General features: G+C 35.6%; 1 non-coding gene across 1 annotated transcript; it reads left to right on the forward strand.

The window, feature by feature from the left end:
- Nucleotides 1-4,543: 4,543 nt before the first annotated feature.
- On the forward strand, nt 4,544-4,707 carry LOC141424320 (U1 spliceosomal RNA). The gene has a single exon (XR_012449270.1). It is a non-coding gene; the product is annotated as a U1 spliceosomal RNA (small nuclear RNA).
- The last annotated feature ends 1,178 nt before the right edge of the window (nt 4,708-5,885 follow it).

Raw genomic sequence — 5,885 nt, forward strand, 5'->3', positions numbered from 1 at the left:
TGCAGCTCCCTTTAGAACATATCATGCTATCATATGGGCCCTTTACAAATATTTGATTTACTTCAGAGAGGAACTTGCAGAAATTAAAAAGTGGATCATTAATAATTGTGTTTAAATATTCTTTATTTCATAAGATTCATACTTCCAATTTTCTCATGTCCCACGCGAGTGGGTAGGAAGAGCTGATTGGGGATGATGGGGAATGAAAAAACACACTTCTGATGGGAAACGTGAGCTCCAAACTTTTCAGCACATTTATTTAATGTGTAAGTACAATGAAGTGAAAGCAGTCAGATCTTCATTCATCAAGGTGTGTCAGCAGTAGAGGTTATCTTCAGGTCATCAGAGCAAGGGAAGTCCAGAAGTCTCATTAGGAGATCATGGGTTGTTTGTCTTCTTGCACCAGGAAACATGTATGAGGATGTGGTTAGCTATTTTCTAGGACCTAAGGTCAGTATAGAGCTCTGGAACTTTTGCAAGTGAGCAGTGCAAACTCTTGATTTTCTGAGCTGGAGCCAAGGACTGTGTCAGCTAGGCCCCACTGCCTGACCTTTAGACTCCAACAATATTTGAATGCCTTTGAAATTTTCCATTGATAAAAGATGCAAAAATTGCAGACTGAGCATAGTGGTGTTCCCCAAAATGCATGTGGGAAAATTAAGGTACAAGACAAAAGCACAAAATCCTAACTGAAACATAACCTAAAGGGTGATTAACTGAAAAATAAGCAAAAAGGGAGGACATGGACTCAAGTGGAAGGAAGGAAAGGACAGAGGGAGCAAGGAAGAAAGAAGGGAACTATAAAGCAAAGAAGTAGTTATTATGGATGTCTTTTTTTTAGAGTTATTTGAAATTTATATTTTTAAGCCACCCACATTTCTAAATAACTCACACATATAGAAAAATTTCAGGTAAAATTCTTACTCTTTCTCATGTTCCTGAGCCAGACAGTTACTCTCCCCAGAGGCAAACCAGGTCCTTAGCTCTTGTACTTACTTCCAGAAATGCATAGACATACACAGGCAATACACAAACAAACACATATCTGGTAGTCACTGCACTACTATCTTTGAATTGTTTCTAATTTAAAATTTGGACAGTATACCATAAAATGATATGAGGATTTTCTCATATCTCTTTGTTGTTGTTCTATTGTGGTATTGGTGTTTGAACTCAGTGTTCTAGCTCTGGCTAGACAGACACTCTAACAATTGAGTTACAAACTGTGTGTTTCACTTTATGTCTATATCATAGCCAGTTCTCCTTAATGGGCATTTAGATTGTTTCCACCCTTTTGTTGTTAACAACAGAGCTGCAGTGAGAACAACTGACACATTTCAATAATTATACACCTGTTACTCATTTTCTCTGGGACAAATTCTTAATAATGAAATTGTTAGGTCAAATAGCGTGTGATGGCATGTAGAATTTTGTTAGATTTGGTCACATTGCTCTTCAGGAAGATATAGGTACTCTATTTTCTAGTCAGTATTTCCACATGCATACCTATTAATAATTATCATAATCATTATCATATCATAATCATGCTGCTCTTTATTGATGAAACAATTGTCTTCATCAGAAGCCTTTAGCAGTGTGTTTGGTAAGGCAGTGATAAGTTCCACATGCTTTTTTGTCACTCAGTTCCTTAGGACTAGTCCTTTAAAAAATGCTGTGGCATTTCTTAATTAGTGCACTTTTTATGTTTTGAGGACAGTGGACCCTGGTAGTCAATAATAAATATCATGTCTACTTTAAATAATATTTTTTTCTGTTTTGGAATACTTCACTTAAAGTGAGTACTAAAGTGTAATGAGCTTTCCAAGGCCAGTTTGGGCAGTATATCTTCCAATGAAATTTAATCCTAGAAGTCTTATCATAATATTATGCAGTATGGTAGTAACATAACTTTCCAGTGCTCTGCTTTAGGTATTACTCTGGTATCTTATAATGTGTATTTATCTATATACTTTGCAGTTAACAGAGGATATATAGAGCATAGATAGTCCTTCATAAATCAAAACCAGGCTATTAAGATGAAATTGCTTACTATTTGTTAACTTATAAGCTCATAACTTATATTTCATATAATTCATATTTGTGTTTTATAGGCAGACAGAAAATGGTTACACATACTCTTCTTTAACATGGAGAAGACTTCACTCCTCTGGTGCTTACTGAGTCAAAGACAGTCAGAAGTAACCTAATGAAGATGCAGTCCACTGCTGCATCTTGAGCTAGATGATGTACAACACCCACTACTAGCTATTAACTGTGCAAGGTGATACACACCTGCAAGATTTTCAGTGATTAAAATGCAACATCTGTACAGTGTTTATTTATACTGTTTATTTATGTCAGGTAGGGCTTTCCAGCATTAAATACAGAAAACTATACATTCTAAAAATATAATACAAGGAAATGCTATGTTCACATATTTCAGATGTATAATTTTGCCTCCTCCTGGTTTGTAAAAGTTTACAGGCATGGTCTGTGCCCACAGATTCCTAGAAGGGCTGTTGTTCAGTCAGAATATGCTTCTAAATTTCTTTGTAGGCACAAGACACAACACTGACTCAGAGAGTGCCTCTGGGCTTAGGTTGCTTTTAGTCTTTTAGCCACAGTGGAATAAACTGTTAATGCCCCATAGTGCCATATTGTCTGATGGCCAGCATTAACTGTATGAACTGTAATAGAAGGACCAATTCAAGTGTCTTTCCTGAAAGGCAGCAGCAACTCTGAAATGATGTTTTATGAAGAAAGGTTTCCTCTTTCTGTAATAATGAATAATTTTCAAACAAAAGGTAAAAATGGGACAATGGTAGAGCACCTTCCTAGCAAGCTTTAGGCCAAGTTCCAACCATAGACATTGTTTCATTGTTGTGAAATTACCAAAAAAGAAAAGGGGAACTCTGGCATTTTGGTTTAAGAGAATTCTGTTTATAGCAGTCCATATAATGAAAAGAAGATTCACATTTTTATCTTAAAGTTTGCATTTGGAGCTGAGTGACATTCATGAGAAGTTTTCAGGTTGTGACATATACATGGACAGATTATCAAAATCTGCGGCTTGCCAAACATTTGAATTAATTCTGAGATATTGCCTTTATCCTCATATTGGTAATCTCTAGAAATCATACATTGCTGTGGAAATCACATGCCAATTAAAAAAAATTTACCTATAAAAAGGAATAATTAAGTTTTAGAAGTCATCAGTAGTCAATTTAAGAACAGTTTGGAGTCAGGATGCTGGGGATTAACCCTGAACTTTCTACAGAGTCATTTTAAACTTCTGTATTTCAAGAAAATTTCAATTAAAATAGTTCATAATTGTGTAGTAAACAACTGTGTTTTAAGAAGATTGATTAACTATCAATGTTTTCTTTAAATGTGTTGTGAAATTTAATCCTTTGAGAATCTATCCCAAAAGAATATTTTTTCTAAAAAGCCAAACTAAGACAAAGAATGGACAAATGGAACTTCACAAAATTAAAAAGCTTCTGCACAATAAAATAAATTGTCTGTAAATTAAAGAGACTACCCACAGAGTGGGAGAAAATATTTGCTATCTATTCATCAGGCAAAGGACTGATAACCAGAATATACAGGGGAATTAGGAAACTACACCCTCCCAAAATCAATGAACCAATTAAGAAATGGGAAACTGAACTAAATATAACTTTTTCAAAAGAAGAAATTCAAATGGCCAAAAACACATGAAAAAATGCTCACCATCTCTAGCCACAAAGGAAATATAAATCAAAACCACACTAATATTCCACCTCACCCCTGTTAGAGTACACATCATCAAAAACACCACCACCAACATGTATTAAAGAGGATGTTGGGAAAAAGGAACCCTGGCATACTGCAGGTGGGAATGCAAAGTGGTGTAACCAGTCTGGAAAAAATTTAGAGTCTTAGAAAATCTAAACATGGATCTGCCATATGATCCAGCAATCTCACTCCTGGGGATATACCCAAAGCAATGTGACACATGTTACTCCAAAGGCACCTGTGCACCCATGTTTATTGTAGTGCTATTCACAAGAGCCAAGTTATGGAAAAACCCAAGATGCCCCACTACTGACTAATGGATTAAGAAAATGTGGTATTTATACTCAATGGAATTTTACTCAGCCATGAAGAAAAATGAAATCTTATCATTTGCATGTAAATGGATGGAACTGGAGAACATCATTCTGATTGAGTTTACCCATACACAGGAGACCAAAAATCATATATTCTCCCTCATATGTTGTCTTTATATCTAAGGTAAATACAACAATGTTATAGGACTTGGGTTACATGACAAGGGGAGAATGTATACAGGAGGTATGGGGTTAGACAGAAAACCCAAAACATGATAGCATTCGATGTCCCCACTCCAGAGGAATTAATACAAAACCTTAAAGAAACAGAGGTCAATATGAGAAGGGGATCAGGAACCAGTGTAATGATCAGGTAGAGATGAAACTCTACATGAAAGCAATACTAGGAATCTGTCTGTATAGCTGTCCTTATCTCAACTAGCAAAAGTGTTATACTTACCTGGCGGGGGAGATACCATGATCACGAAGGTGGTTTTCCCAGGGCGAGGCTTATCCATTGCACTACAGATGTGCTGACCCCTGCGATTTCCCCAAATGTGGGAAACTCGACTGCATAATTTGTGGTAGTGGGGGACTGCGTTCACGCTCTCCTCTGGTTAAAAAAAAAAGTGTTATGTCTTTCTTATTGCTTATTTCTACTCTTCAACAGAACTGGATAAAAGTGTAGAACAGGTTCTTCCTGGAAGGGAGGAGGGAGGGTTGGGGAGATGGTGGGGGAAGGGGCATGAGGGAGAAATGACCCAAATAATGTATGCATATGTGAATAAATGTATAACAAAAAAATTGCTGTCAGAAAAAAATATGAAATTACTTGGTAATAGACAACTGTCTCCTTAAACTATGGCATATCCTCATCTATAAGTGACCTTTGTAAATTTCATATGAATTAGGTTGGCATTGATTTATAATTAAATAAAATGTCTTTATAACTTGAAAGCCAAAATGTGTGTGGGGGGTGTGGGTCAAGTGGTATACTGCGTGTCCCCCAGTACTGCAAAAAAAAAAAAAGCAGGATGTATAACATTGTATACTTTTTTAATGCATAGACCAAAACAACTGGAATTAAATGTTCCAAATATACCAGTGGAAATTCGCTATGGATGGTAGGATTTGATTTTTTGTTTGTTTCATTTTTGTGACCTTGTCCAATTTTCTATAATGTTATATAATGATATATTATTTCTTTCTTGTTATTAAAGAGAAACATACACTACTTTTATAATTGAAAAAATTTTATTATTAGAAAAGTCTTTATTGAAAATGTCTTTAATATTTCTAATGTTAGTAAGCGTCCAAGTTAAACATAACAAAACACATAGCTGTCACTGGTCAAAAGCTCCATGTCATAGATTAAAATACTTTTTTATTACTTATATTCTTTCCATTCAGGTTGATAGAATACTTGCAAGCTATGAGAACCTTTTTGTTAATGGAAGGTGGAGATATAATGTATGACTTCTGCACATCAATTTTTGAGAAATAAGAGGAAAGGAAACCTTTCAGAATATGTCTTTTCTAAATGTCCAATTCCAAGAAGCTGTGGGACAGCACTATTCCAAAGAGAGTTCACAGTAACATATGGAAGGCCCCTTTGATTTTAAGTAGTATGAATTGGGGACAGTAGTGATGGCTCACTGCTGTAATCCCAGCTATTGTGAGTCAGAGTTAGGAGGATTGACATTCAAGTGAATAAAAACATTATTCTCTCAAATAACATGTCAGGTGTGATGATACACATCTGTAATCTCAGTTATACCGGAGCAGACATAGGAG

This window comes from Castor canadensis, chromosome 6 (assembly GCF_047511655.1).
Source record: "Castor canadensis chromosome 6, mCasCan1.hap1v2, whole genome shotgun sequence".
NCBI lineage: Eukaryota > Metazoa > Chordata > Mammalia > Rodentia > Castoridae > Castor > Castor canadensis.